Source organism: Corvus kubaryi, unplaced genomic scaffold (genome assembly GCF_017639235.1).
Source record: "Corvus kubaryi isolate FWS band 111438036 unplaced genomic scaffold, C.kubaryi_AGA036_p1.0 37367, whole genome shotgun sequence".
NCBI classification, from domain to species: Eukaryota; Metazoa; Chordata; class Aves; order Passeriformes; family Corvidae; genus Corvus; species Corvus kubaryi.
This window is the reverse complement of record NW_024581119.1, coordinates 4,209,918-4,224,317: the sequence shown is the minus strand read 5'-3', so window position 1 is coordinate 4,224,317 and position 14,400 is coordinate 4,209,918. Positions and strand designations below refer to the sequence as shown.

At 52.4% G+C, this 14,400-nt stretch overlaps 1 protein-coding gene and 1 long non-coding RNA gene across 3 annotated transcripts in view; one reads left to right on the top strand and one right to left on the bottom strand.

Moving 5' to 3' along the window:
- The window catches only part of LOC121667538 (protein CEPU-1), a 352,366-nt gene that overhangs the window by 186,594 nt on the left and 151,372 nt on the right, over positions 1–14,400 (top strand). The gene's annotated exons all lie outside the window — the stretch shown is intronic.
- Positions 10,548–12,631, bottom strand: LOC121667549. Its single transcript, XR_006017096.1, has 3 exons — positions 12,226–12,631; positions 11,267–11,437; positions 10,548–11,159 (listed from the first exon to the last, which is right to left on the bottom strand). It is a non-coding gene; the product is annotated as an uncharacterized LOC121667549 (long non-coding RNA).

The following is a 14,400-nucleotide window of genomic DNA, read 5'->3' as shown; positions in this document are numbered from 1 at the left end:
AAATGAAGCAAACCAAGGCAATAAAAGCACAAACGTGACTTTGTCAAAATCAACGTGTTCCCACGGGAAGTTTTAGATTTCAACAAAACAGCATTTCTGACCAAACAAACAGCCCAAATCCCTTCCTTTTGTGCAGGGATTTAATGGCCTGGGATGGTTTGTTGAACAGGACTGAACGTGTAACTTCCATTGGTACAGAGATGCCACCACTGGGTGTGCTGGGCTTCACCCCACCCAGGCTTAGTCACTTGAATCATAGAGATCTGGTTTAACTTGGTCATCTGCCAGCCAGGGAAGACCTTCCGGCACCTTAGGAGGCTCCAAGAGAGCTGGAGAGTGACTTTGGAAAGGGGCCTGGAGTGACAGGACAAGGGAGAATGTCTTCCCACTGGCAGAGGGCAGGGTTAGATGGGATATTGGGCAGGAATTGTTCCCTGGGAGGGTGGGGAGGCCCTGGCACAGGGTGCCCAGAGCAGCTGTGGCTGCCCCTGGATCCCTGGCAGTGTCCAAGGCCAGGTGGGATGGGGCTTGGAGCAGCCTGGGACAGGAGAAGGTGTCCTTGCCCATGGCAGGGGTGGAAGAAATTGTCTTTAGGGTCCCTTCCGTCAGAAACCCTTCCATGATCTGCGTTCCTCACGGAGAGGGCAGTTCATCCCCTCCTGCAGCAGGCAGTTACAGGATGTGGGATACCTGGATTCCAACCCTCACCTTGTGTCTGGATGAGAAGCCCAGTCTAAGGACCACAATCTAAGCCAGGCTGTAACTCCAGGCTGAGCTGCTGCTTTTTTCCAAGAAGCTGCTGGGAATTTTCTTGCAGTGCTGTTTTTTTGGCACGGGGAAAAGCTTCAGGGAAACTGAAAGCCTGGGCATAACTCCCTTCAGTTTGTCTTTAATTACAGCTAGGGAAGAGGTGGTAATTACAACACACCTTTCCCTTGCACAGTTCCTCAGGTGGAATCAGCGCTCAGAAATATGCATACTAATCAGGAGCCCGGGCTTTGCCAGGGTTGCTGTTGTGTTGGTTGGGATTGAGCAGAGCGAAGCTGCCCAGATGGCATCCAGGATCTGGCTGGCAGAGGAGGCTTTGCGGAGCGACGAGGACAGGGAAAGCTGTTTTCTCCCTCTTGCTACGGATATTAGGCAGGAGCTGGGGACAGCGGGATGGTGCTTGCAATGTCAATTATTAGCGTGTTTAGTAAATTACCTAGTAAATTGGCCCTTAAAATTTCCAACTGCGTGTCCTCTCTTGCACTCCAAGCCTGCAGCTGAGTTGTTTACACTCTTTCAGCGGGGAAGATGGATCAGCTCTGTCTCAGCTTCTGGGCGTCTTGCAGAGAGGAGCCTGAGCTGATCCTGCACGCTGTGCCGGGCTGGGAGGCGGAGGGAGGGCCGTGCCCACAAGTGCAGGAACCCTCACCTTGGCCCAGCTTAAAGCTGAAAGAGCCGTGACGGCGAAGGGAGGACCCCAGGAATCCGTGTCCTTGCCATCCACACGCATCCACGGGCTCGCAGCAGGGTCAGTGCTGTTTGCGTGTGACAGCATCTCCCGTGGTTCTCCTGATTGCCTTCCCTCTGTGCTCTTGTTCTTGGCGAGGGCTGTGCCTGGTGCGGCGCAGAACCGCTGGCACTGGGGGATGAGCTTGTCCTCCTTTTCTCACAACAGCAGGCTGAGGGAGAGACTGGGAAAAGAGGAAAGCAGGTGTCTGTGTGATGGGGAGGGAGAAGGATGCTCTGCAAGCTGCGTGAGATGGGTGAAACAGCGCTGGAGAGACTTGGCCGTGGTCTGCTGGCCACTGCCTGCTCCATAAGCCGACCTGGGGAATTTACCTCCCTCAAAATCTGTGGTTAAATAGCTGGGAGATCGCTGTGGATGAACCTTAGGGATGCTTTTCCCAGCGAGGGCAGCCCCACTGATGGGGCTCGTGCTTTGCCCCTTGCTGGACTGGTCTCAAAGCTGGGGGAGCACAGGGAGGGTGATCTCAGGTCTGCCAGAAAAGCTGGTCCCATGTGCTTTCGGGCTAAAGCTGCTCAGGGTCTGCCTTGGGACCTGCCCTCTGGGGTGGGGAGAGCATGGAGATGAAGATCTGGCTTTGGTTGGGACTGATCCCAGGCCAGAGCCTCTTCTTCCCCCATTTTTCCCATTCTGCTAGCTGGGATGTGCATGCTCTGTTTTCCATTGCAAGGCACATTTTCCTTCTGTGCATTTCCACCTCCCCTTTTGCCTTTTCCTGTGTTCTGGAAAGGTCAGCCCATATCTGGAAAGTGCTTTAAATTTGCACAGAGAGCCGGGGGCAGGAGGAGAGGGGAGCGTCGTGCTGCTGCAGCTCCAGCCCTCTCAGAGGGAGGTTTGCTGCTTATTTTGCTACTTTTATGGATGGATGGGATGCAGGACTGCATGAAAACCCACCTGGAACCTGAGGAAATCGCCTTTGCTTAGCAGAAATCCCCCAAAGCACACAGTGGCAGTGTTGTAACCCCGCTGGTTGTCGCGAGCCGCTGTCCCCACTCCAGCCTCAGCTCTTGGGGTACATCAGCCTCGTCCTTCCTCTCTCCCCGGGGCGATGCTCACCTCCTCCAGCCCGCTGCTGTCAGCCGAGCCTCGCCCCCGCGCTCCGTGTCCCGCTGAGCGGGCAGAGCGTGTCCCACCCGCTCCCCCTGCCCGCCGCCTCCGCCGCATCCTGCATCCCTTGCACTTTTCCCGGGAGCGCGGGGGACGCCGTGGCCCGGCACCGTGCCCCCTTCTTGTCCGCGCGTCAGGCCCTTACCTTGCCTGTCAGGCTCTGCCTCCTCTCGCCGGGACCTGATGCTGCTTCATTTCTGTTTTAATTTTGCTGCGGTTTCGCGACAGCCACCGCGGGGTCAGGAGTTACAGAAAGGTTATTCGTGAGTGATGGGTATTGACATCCTTAACAGCGCCCTGACCCCATCAGTCTCGCTCTGTTCTTCTTTTTCCTTACACTTGCCCTGGTTTTTTTCTTTTAAATTGGCCTCTTTCATGCATAAAGCTGCTTCATCACATTTTTACCCAAAGCTGCAGCCGGCGAGGCAGGAAGGGAAGCGCTGATTTGCCCTGGCTGGCATTGAGGGAGGCTTTCATCCTCTTATTTTCATATCCCAGTAACCTCGTGTGCTGCTTTTTGCCCTCCCCGCCTTTTTCCCTGATCTGCCAGTTCATCTTTCCAAATGCCCACCTGGATTGTCGTGCCTATTCCTGGGGCTGTTGTGGGGGCTCCCACAAACAACCAGCTCACCTTGAGCAGTGGCCAGGCTGTATGTTGGAGGCTCAGCAGCAATTGCTGCTCCTTTCCCACACTCTGGCTCCTTGTGAGATGGATTCCACCTGCAAACAGCAGGGAGAGCTTGTCCAGGGATGTGCACCAGGCTATAAAACACCAGCACAGCAATTCAGGTGCAGCCTGAGATGCTCTGGAAGAGCTGACAGTAGGCAGATGACAGAATTTCTACTCCGAAATTAAAAAAAAAAATAAAGAAGCCTTATTTAATTTGTTTTGATGAAAGAGAGTAGCTTTAGATGGGGTATAGGAAAGAAATTGTTCCCTGGAAGGGTGGGAAGGCCCTGGCACAGGGTGCCCAGAGCAGCTGTGGCTGCCCCTGGATCCCTGGAAGTGTCCCAGGCCAGGTTGGACGGGGCTTGAAGCACCCTGGGATAGTGGAAGGTGTCCCTGCCCATGGCAAGGATGGGACTGGGTGAGATTTAAGCTCCCTTCCAATCCAAACCATTCTGGGATTCTAGGATTCTGTATATCCCAGTGTTTCCCCCGGTTGAGGCTCATGGCATCCCCTCCTTGCTGCACCTCATAAACCCCAGCCTGGCAGCCCATCACTGCTTCATCTGGCCAGACATAAACCTTCACACAGACTGTTTGGAAATACGGCACAGCTCATTTTGAACGTGTCTTATCTCCCCGTTGAGGAGCTGTTGTGGCTTAGCAAGGCTGGGTTTGCCTCCCTCCCGCAGCTCATCCTCATCTCCACTCCCATCCCAGCGCTCTCCTTCCCTCCATCCCATGACAAGCTGCCATGACGTTATCAGATGCTTCGGCACTAAAACTCCTGGCACGCAAACTTCTTCTTTTTTTTTTTTTTTGGCTTTATTGTTGCATCCATAAAACTGGCTGGGAAAACTGCTGAAGCAGTAACCCTGCTCCGTTTTAAAGGCAGCTGCAAATCAGCCCCACTCCCCGGTGCAGCACTGAGCTGGTTTTATGAGCCCTAATTAAACAGGATCTGCCCTGTGGTCCAGCTTCCACCCAGCCTATCTGAGAGATGGGATTTAATGGTTGGGGTTATGGATCTGTGTCCGTGGGCTTTGGTTCCCCTGGAAATGAACTGCAATAGGATGGGGAATGGATTAAGGTGAACGGAAATAGCCCGTGCAAAGCTGTACATCAGGTGTGTGTTTTGTCTTAGCTGAAAAATTCAGGCTGGGGACTGAGTCAACCCATTTTTAGAGCTGGAGAAGGAACAATCTGGCACTGTTTTGTGACGCTGAAAAATGGGAATGGGCATTAAATACAGGACATACTCATTTCTGAGAGAGCGCCAGGGCTGTCGCCACGCCTGGGTTGTGCCTGTAAAATACCAGGGCAGAGCAGGGTTTTGGTACCTTCAGGCTGCCTTGAGCTGGGATCCTCCTCAAAATGGGATGGCGCGGGCTGTCCCTTTGCTTGTTTTCCTGTGGAGATCTTTTCAAGGCTTGTGTCTCCTGACAGTTCTTTGTGGTGGCATCTCTACAGGAGAAGCCTCACGGCCCTGCTGCGGCAGTAGGAGGGAGGTGCTGGCACCCGACACTTGACAATTTCTTTGAGCCCTTGAGTCTTTCCAAGAAAGCAATTTCTTTGATATTTCTCTTGGCATTTGAAGAGGGGAAAAGGTATTTCCCACATACACTTGCTGGTTTTAGCCTCCCCTTCTCTGAACTGATGATTTCTCTCTTTGTGAAAGTCAGCTGCATCTTACAACCCATGAACAGGGCGAGGAGGGAGCTGGGGAGGAGATTTTGCAGTACAGGAGCTCTGTAGTGGTATCCATAAGGATATTGGAATTTTTCATGGCACAGCAGCCCGAGAGGACCCTTCCAGACAATTCCATGCACCCAACACTGGGCTCCCACAGCTGTGTCATCCACAAGCAACAGTGAAATATCAGCAGCATCATGGCTGGGCTTAAATCTTTACTGAATCTCCATTTTTCTTTCTTTAAACGCTTACAGAATAAATGGAATTTATAATCAGAACCCATAAAATCTCTGATTTATGACTCATCTTGATGACAATATTTAATAACTCGTGTATATTTTATTACATCTTTTTAATGCCCTGTTGTGGAATTTTACTTAGGCATTTCACCCTCTATATCAACCTGTCTCAGCACAGATGGACTGACTTTTTTGCCTTGGGCTGACGGCAGAGCCAAACGTGCTCCGGGCTGGGCTCTTCCCAGGACTGCCTCAGTCTGTCCAAGCGGGCACAGAAAGCAGCGCTGGACATCCAGCCATGGTCCAGCTTCTTCCAAGAGCTGCTGCCCACATTGCAGATCTGATGCTTTTCCCTGCCTAGGCAGCTGTTTTCCAACATCCCCAGCCAAGTTTTGGTGCAGGTGGGGGGAGAAATTCCACTGTAGGGCCTCTCTTCCATCCTCAAGGACTTTTTGCTTGGAAACGCGGAGCTATTTAGGTTATTGCTCGAGTGTGTTCTCCTCTGGAGAGCACTCCCTGCCTTTCTGGGACCATTAGTGCAAATTAGCTGCTGCATCCCATCATCCCCCAGCCCGCTGCACCCAGGGTGCCGCTCCTCCCCCGGTGCTCGCACGGGGAGGGGATGCTCGGAAGCACCAGAGCTGCCTTCTGGTTTGATTGGAAAGCAGCAGCTCCCTGCATCCCTCCCTCCCACCTGGCTTTTGTAATGGGAGCTGGAATGCAGAGAAACGAGGGATGGGCAACAGCTTGGGATGGATGTCTTGCGGGGTTGGGGTGTGAGGGGGGCTTGTGTGCTTTCTTAGGCGCCTGCAGCCTGTTTTGGGTGTTAAACCCGTGCTGGCTCAGGGGCAGGTCATGGCTAGAGCTAATCCTAGGAGGGACTGCAGGCCTGGGGCCACATCACCCTGGTGTTAGCCTGGTTTTTTGGCAAGCGAGCCAGGAGTGCGTGTAACATCCATATTCCTCCTGCTGAGCGTGGTCCGGTGGTTTGGTTTTTGTTGCTCCTCTAAAAGGACGATGCCCCAGCACTAAGCTGGTGCTCGAGCAAGCCGGGGCGAGGGGATGGGGTAGCAGGAATAGCTGGGAGCACACGGGCCCGGGGCTGGCAGACACCCCAGGAGCTTGTTGGGAGCGCCTGTGCAGCGCTGGCTGTGCTGACAGTCGTTGCCCATCCATCCGGTGCTCCCGCCCGCTCCCATCGCCTGGCTGCTCCTGGCAGGAGCTGGCCGGTGGAGCAGCCAGGTGGAGAGGAGGAAACGGGGCGAGAGACCAGCACAGCCTCCCCTGTGCTCCCGGCAGCCGTCTGCATGGATGGGCAGCGGCCGAGGGCCCCGGGCTGGCCAGGAGGGGCTGCGGGGATCGGTGGGACCTGGGGGACAGCAGGAGAGGATGCAGAAGGGAGGGGGGAGAGGGTGGAAAGCAGCCAGGCGGGGAGGAAATAGCAGCATAGCATCAAATCTCTATTTTTTTTGGGCCTCCAACAGCAGAGGGATGTGGAGCTGCTGGACAGAGTCCAGAGGAGGCCACGGAGATGCTCCCAGGGCTGGAGCCCCTCTGCTGTGGAACCAGGCTGGGAGGGCTGGGGGTGCTCACCTGGAGAGGAGAAGGCTCCAGGGAGAGCTCAGAGCCCCTGGCAGGGCCTAAAGGGGCTCCAGGAGAGCTGCAGAGGGACTGGGGACAGGGGCTGGAGGGACAGGACACAGGGAACAGCTTCCCAGTGCCAGAGGGCAGGGCTGGATGGGAGATTGGGAAGGAATTGTTCCCTGGGAGGGTGGGCAGGCCCTGGCACAGGGTGCCCAGAGCAGCTGTGGCTGCCCCTGGATCCCTGGAAGTGTCCAAGGCCAGGCTGGACGGGGATTGGAGCAACCTGGGCTAGTGGAAGGTGTCCCTGTGTTTCTATGTCTGGGTTTCTATGATATGTGGGGTTCCACATTTTTTTGGGTTGCACTTTTTGGGTACAGAGAGGTTGGTTGTTTAATTTTGAAGCTTCAGTGTGGTGACCCTGTGCTGTCCCTCTGACAGGGAGCACTGCAACCACTTGGCTCTTGTATGGAGAAGGCAGAAAAACCTAATACCTGAATTCAATGTACTGTTGTGCACCCACCAGTCTGTTGGTCCTGGGTGCTGATGGTTCCTTTGGAAATGAACAGAAGAATTCAGCCTCCTTCACAATGTTTTGACAGTTTTTTGGGTTTTCTTGTTGGTTGTTTTTTTTTTGTGGGGCTCAAAACTGTTTTGCAAAGAACTCTCAGGGCTGGATGAAATGTTTGTGCTGGGAAATCAGCCATCTTCAAAAGGGCTCCTTCTCCCTTGCAAAACATTTGCAGAGTTTTCATCTGTGCATTTTGGCTCCTCTGATACAAGGCAGGAATCATCCTGGGAATTGTCTTCCCGATGGTTATTTTGCTGTCTCTGCTAGGAAATAGAAAAAGGCAGAAATGAGAATAACTTCAGCCAACCAACAGCAAGAAAACATCCTCTGTGCTGCAGGTTGCTGGGCTTGGATGGTTTTGGTCTAAACGAGGTCATCGATCCCAAACAAAAACCTGCCTGGTGTGAGTTGAGTGGCTGAGATCTCAGATCACAGGGGTTTGGAGGAACTTTTGCCACCCTTGACTGCCCCAGTTTTCCCTTACTGGCTGCATGCCATTGTTCAAAATTCATTTATTTCCTTATTGAACGCCATAACCAAAGAGGGTTTTGTAGAATCGAAGAATCACAGACTGGTTTGGGTTGAAAGGGACCTTAAAGTTCATCTCATTCCACCCCCTGCCACAGGTAGAGACACTTTCCACTATCCCAGGTTGCTCCAAGCCTCGTCCAACCTGGCCTTGAGCACTTCCAGGGATGAGGCAGCCACAGCTTCTCTGGGCAACAGAGATTTTAAAGCTGCATTGCTGGCTGGGAGGAGCAGGATGATCCCTGTGCAGATTTGAGCAAAAATAAAATGTCATTGGCAGGATAAAACTCCTTTCCTGGAAGTTTCCAGGTGGAGGTGACTTCCCAGAACAGGCACATGACAAGGTTGGGCTGCCCCGTTCCAGCCCTAAATTATACTCTAGCAAAGGAGGAGAAGCCTCCTGAGGAGGTGGGAAGGGTTCACAGTCTCTAAAGACCTTCTGGACAATGTTGGAAATGAAGAAAGGCAATTATTCCAGGTCTCCAAAGGCGGTAGGACAAGGAGTAGTGGCCTGGAGCTAAGGAAGGGGAAGTTTTCTTGCTTGGCCATTAAAAAAGGGCCCCCCCCCGTTGGGAGGGAAGGGGGAGAGTCCCCGGGGAGGGAGCGCCGGCGCCGGCCGCAGCGCGGAGATGGGATGTTAATGGAGGTGATGAAGGGAGAGATCTTTAGACAACACAAGAGGTCAACCTGCTGACCCGAGCCAGCTCTCTCCTGGCCCTACAATCTGTACGGTGCCATGATAAATTCCACTTCTCTGACTTTACTGCGGGCGCTTTATCGGTCGACTTAATGGCTGGGAAATGTCTTCACTTGACTGCTCCATTCAGACGAGAGGGCTGTCTGTGATCCTCGGGCTTAAGCAACAATTCACTGACGGCGAAGGGATGATGCCTTTTTATTATCTTCCCTCTCAGAGCCTGGACTCGAGGTCCTGGCTCCTCTTTGCCACTGATTTTTCCCTTTCTGACCTTGTTCCATCGCTGCTGCCTTGTAGATTCTCACAAGCTGCCTTTGGGAGCGCGTGTTTGGAGTTTCCATCCTCTGAGTTCTGATTTGGCAATGGTTCTGTTCAGTCGGAGATGGGTGGGTGGTGTGGGGCTCCCCAAGGGTGCCGTGACCCCTTTGGATTCCAGCCTGGAGAGCAGGAGTCAGGTGTGGGGGAGGATGCTGGCAGCAGATGTGTGTGGTACAACCAGCCCTCCTGTTTTTATTGCAGGTCTCAGTGGTCTCATCAGAGTTGATGTTTTCTTTAATGTTACTGGCACCGTGCAATTGCGGAGGAATCCAGGCTTTGGGTGAGCAGCAGCTTTGAGATGCTGGGGTTGCAGGAAAAAGTATGGAAATACTGCTGGAATCTGCCAGCTAATAAACCCAGCCCATCTTAATTATGACTGTTTTTATTTTAGAGGTCAAAAGGAAGGTTTGGGGGGGAACTAATTTGGAGCAGTGGCGGTATGGAGGTGCTCCCAGCGGGAATTTAGGAGTGGAATGCTGTGTGGTGCAGGGTTGTGGGGATGGATGGGTGGCCCTGTGTTGCAGGGAGCTTCAACTCATTCCTGGAGCGAGCTGGCCATGCTGGATGATTTAATTCAAGCAAATAAGGGAGAGATGATGTTTGAGGCAGAGCCAAGGCTGGTGGATGTGTCCCTGGCCTGGGACAAGCAGCGTGTCCAGGAGCGATGCCGCGGGGTGGGGGTGGGCGGGTGCTGGCAGCGTCCTTCCAGCTGCCCCCAGGCTGTGCTCCCCACGGAGCCTCCACCTTTCCTTGGATAAACGCCGAAGGAATGTGTGTCCCTTCCCAGAGGCTGTTACAGTAAATTGTGAGCGGCGACGGGGGCAGCAGAGGAACTGTCGCCATCAGTGGCTTTTCGTTAATCTGATCCGAAGGTTGCCGCTGCAGATGTGGCTGGAGCCGTCCCTGCTCTCCCTGCCAGTGCAAATGGAAACGTGCAGGCTCCTGGTGCCTCCGTCTGGATGGAGGGAGACAAGGGAGGCCGATGCAAGAGGGATTTTCCTGTTTCCACCTGGGCTTTGTGCTTTTGCATCTGCATCTTTTTGCTTTGCTCCATTTGCACATCCCCAAATGCACATCACGGCATGGCGAGGAGGGATGGAGAAAGCCACCTTTGGAATTCTGGCTGTGAATCCTAGAATGGTTTGGCTTGGAAAGGACCTTAAAGCTCACCTAGTCCCATCTCCTGCAGTGGTCAGAGACATCTTCAACTAGACCAGGTTGGTCAGCCCTGTCGGTCTTCCATCAATGCACATTTCCCCACAGAAAGTGCCTTTATTGCAAAATTCCTGGGATACTTTCCTTCTTTTTTTAATTTTTCCGTTGGTTTTTGTTGCTCCTCTAAAAGGACGATGCCCCAGCACTAAGCTGGTGCTCGAGCAAGCCGATTGTCTGGAAGGAGCTCAGTGGTTTGGTTGTCTGATGGCTGAGCCAGGAGTTGTCCCTGTTAGACAGGGGGACCTGCTGGGAGGCAGTGGGAAGCACCAAACCCCAAACCCCAAAACCCACTGGAAGGCCACTTGCCATGTTGTGTCCCATCTACAGGACACAGATGACTCTTCCAGGAGCCAGGAGCTAGCTGGAATGTCCTTGCATTAGGTGAACAGGGGGGAAAAATAATCCATTCCATGAAAATTTTACTTTTGGAAGATTTCTGCTGAGACGGGGAAGTTAGAGGATATTTTCTTTTTTATTTAAACATATATATAAATATGTACACATATATATATTTGAGTTTCAGCGGCTTTCCATTTCCTAGTCAGCTCTCTGCACGATGCCATTTCTGCAGGCACCAGATGACTTTTTTTCCCCTCAGGAAATTTTCTAATATCAATTTAATTTTGACTCTCACAGCTGCATCTATTCCGCGGGGAACCTACTCTACGGCCTCGCCAAGAAAGTGTTTCCTCTTAGCTGCGAGTTCATTTTCCAGCTTTAAAACATCATTCAGTCATTCCTAACGAAAGGTATAATCAACTTTCAGGCTTCATGGCTTAGCTGAGCCCCTAATGGAGACGGGGATCATTCCTGTAAGATCACTCCGGCAATGGCTCGGCCCTTATTTCCCATGGCAGCTGTGCTGGCCCCTTGCAAAGGATGGATTTCGCTGGATGGAACTGCACCCAGAGGGATTAGAGCCAGTCCAGGTGGATGCAACTCCCTGAGTTGCTCCCTTGGGATGCATTCTGGCATCCCACAGGGATTTGCTCCTTCTCTGCCGTTGTGGCTCCACAAATCCTCCATGGCTTCTGCAGGAGCAGATGACAAAGAATTTGGTCCAGCTTGACTTAAAGAAGGAAAAAAACCTAAACCCAAACAACAAAAACCCCCAGCAAAACCACAGTTTGTGCCCCACCTGATTGTAACTCCATGCCCACATCTGCTCTGTGTGAATGTTCTGGGAGCACCAAAGGGGAACAGTCTCTGTTTTCCGTGCCGTGCTGTGCAGCAGGAAGGGTTGGGGTTATTCCAGACCTTGCTGAATTCCACCATGGATACGGATCCGTACATCCCCTCCTGTGCCCACCTGCCGTGGAAATAGGAATGCAAATAGCACCAGGAAAACAGGATCAGGTGGGAGTAGGGAGCAGTAGGAGACCTGAGAGGAACATCAGGACTAGCTGGGCTGCCTTGGGAATGGGGAATGTTAAATAAGGTCATGGAGCACTGGAGCTCCAAATGGGACCCCACAGAGCAGGGTGGGATTTATTCCACTGAATGTTTGCCCAGCCTTGTGGAACAGGAGCCCTGTGCTGGTCTGGGTGAAGACAAGCCCTGGAAATCATGGAATAGGATGGAATGGAATAAAATGAGGAGAGAATTGAAAATAAAACCAAATAGAATTGGAATAGAAGAAAGAATAGAATAGAATAGAATAGAAAACAATGGAATGGAATAATTTAGGTTGGAAAACCCCTCCAAGATCATTGAGTCCACCTGTTCCTCCAGCACTGCCACACCCACCACTGAACCAGCTCTACACAGCTTTTAAATTCCTCAGGAATGGGGATTCCACCAGTGCCCTGCTGCCAAAAAAAATTGCCTTGGGGACCCTGGCACACTCTGATGTGCCACAGGGCAGGGGAGGAGCTGTAGGGATGAACCCACCCCGCAGCCAGGGCTGGATGCTCTCCCTGCAATGGGCTCTTAGGTTTCCCCCACGCTGTTCAACCCTGAAGTAGCTTATGAAGCATCAAAATGACAGAAATTGGGAAATAAGCAAAACCTCCAAATCCTTCATCTCTCTCCCCAGAAAAAGACCCAAACAGATGAGCCAACAGAAATTTTTAATTGAAATGTTTGGGTACAAATTACCTGACAATCCAAACAGAGGAGTTTGGAACCAGCACTTGAGCTTCTCGTTCAGAAAATATTGAAGCCTTGTGAGCTGACACTTTGAGAACTCCCCATAAAGCTTCGGAAGTGAAAAATTAATCCGGAGTAACCTCTTTTTCTGCTTTCCAGAGGCAGATTGGCTTTTGATGAATGCTTACACCGCCTCAATAGATCCCAGTCAACCGAGCCCGGCTCTTCTCCGTTGCATGGTGGGGATCCCTGGAGCATCAGAGGGTCGGAATGAGCGTGGGGCTGCTCTGGGTGTAAGCGATTGCTCCGGATACCTGGCGCATTTCCGTTCCTACCTCCTCTCCTTTTGCTGTCCCTGTCAATCCACGTCCATCATTCCTTCTTGCAGCAGTCAGGTGTCTGCTGCTGCTGCCTTTTATCCCTCTGAATCTACCTCATGGGATTAGGCATGGAACGGAGAGTTGTAGCATATAATAGCAGGGCTGTAATTACCTGACGAATACGGTGTAATTACACCGTGGTAAAGCTTTTGGATAACCTCACCGCCTCCCACTTGTCCCTATAACTGGAATTTCTCTACATTTCAGCTCTTAACGTTACCTCCATCTCCAAAATTGTGGCTTTGGCTTCCCGGTCACCATGGAATGGTATTTTTAACATTCGGTGGCACCACTGATTTTGCACTTACACTTTAATTAATTTGCAGCTATGGAGCCTTGGAGTTGTAGGAGTAGAGTGAAAATTGCAGGTGTGGGAAGCGGAGCTGTGGTGTAATCACACCACAAAAGGGCAATCACACCCCTCAAGCTCAGCATAAAGCCACATTAGAGTTTTGGTGGGACCTCCCTGGTATCTGTTGGCATGGGTTTGGATGGGCAGAGGGATCTGAGCTGCTGCAGATCCCTCCATCCAGGTGCAGACAGGTTGGACTTCTTACTCTCTACAGTTCCCTGACAGGAGGGTGCCACCGGGTGGGGGTCAGCCTCTTCTCCCAAGGAACAAGGGACAGCTCAAGAGGACCTCAAGCTGTGACAGAGAGGTTCAGGCTGGATATCAGGTGGAATTTCTTTATGGAAAGGGTTGTCGAGCATTGGAAGCAGCTGCCCAGAGAGGTGTTGGAGTCCCCATCCCTGGAGGTGTCCAAGGAACACCTGGACATGGCACTCAGTGCTCTGGGCTGGGTGACAAGGTGGGGATTGGTCACAGGTTGGACTCGATCACCTTGGAGGGCTTTTCCAACCTTAATGATTCTGGGATTACCTGAAACCTCCTTCAGTTACTGGCTGTAGAACAGCATTTTCCCTGATCCATCCTGCTTGCAGCTTCGAGCACCTCAGCCCAGCCTGGATGTGGCCTGGTGGCACTGCTCAGCAAACTTCATCTTGATGAGTGACCCGAAGCTAATTACCAACCTCCTTGCACATTTCCATCCCCCTGACTCCAGTAAAACCAGCCCAGCCATTTCCCTGCCTTTTGGAGCTGCTAGTTGGGATACACAGACAACAAGCACTGCGACATAATGGATTTTTATTATTATTAGGCTCCCAGCGCCTGTTTCCCTGTCAGTATAAGAGGGCTAATGAAATGTCCCCACCGCTCATGGGGCTTGGGAGGACAATTTGGGCTGGATCTCTGTAGCATTTGGAAGAGGTGGAATGCTGGTTGTTATTTATTACAGATCTGGTTTACTTAGCCCTGGGTTTATTGAGTCTGTCTCCCACCCGCAAATGCCGACCGCAGCTCCCAGCGCTGCTCCCGGTGCCAGGGATCCTTCCTGTTGCCGCTGAGTTGCCAGCTGGACTTGTTGTGGACTCCAGCTCAGGACAGTGGGCCAGGTTCATCCCTGGTGTACCATCATCGACTTCAATTAAGCTACGCCAGGGAGGAATTTGGCCCGCTCCCTTTGTGAGCTGTGCGCCAATGCCAGGCGAAAGGCACGGTGGGTGCCAGCAAGGGCTGTGGCAGCCCCATTTCAGCGTGGGACACAATTCCTGCACCTCTGTCTGCTGTGGGACACCAGCATCCACTGATGGGCAGGGAAAGGGGAATCCAACAGCACGTTCCTTACAGGACTTCACTTCTCATGGAGTTCCAGATTTCACCTCCCTGTCTTGTTCCTGGACTGCCTGGAGGTAGACAGGGAGAAAAACAGCAAGAGGGGGGGAAAAATGGGCAGTGGAGCCT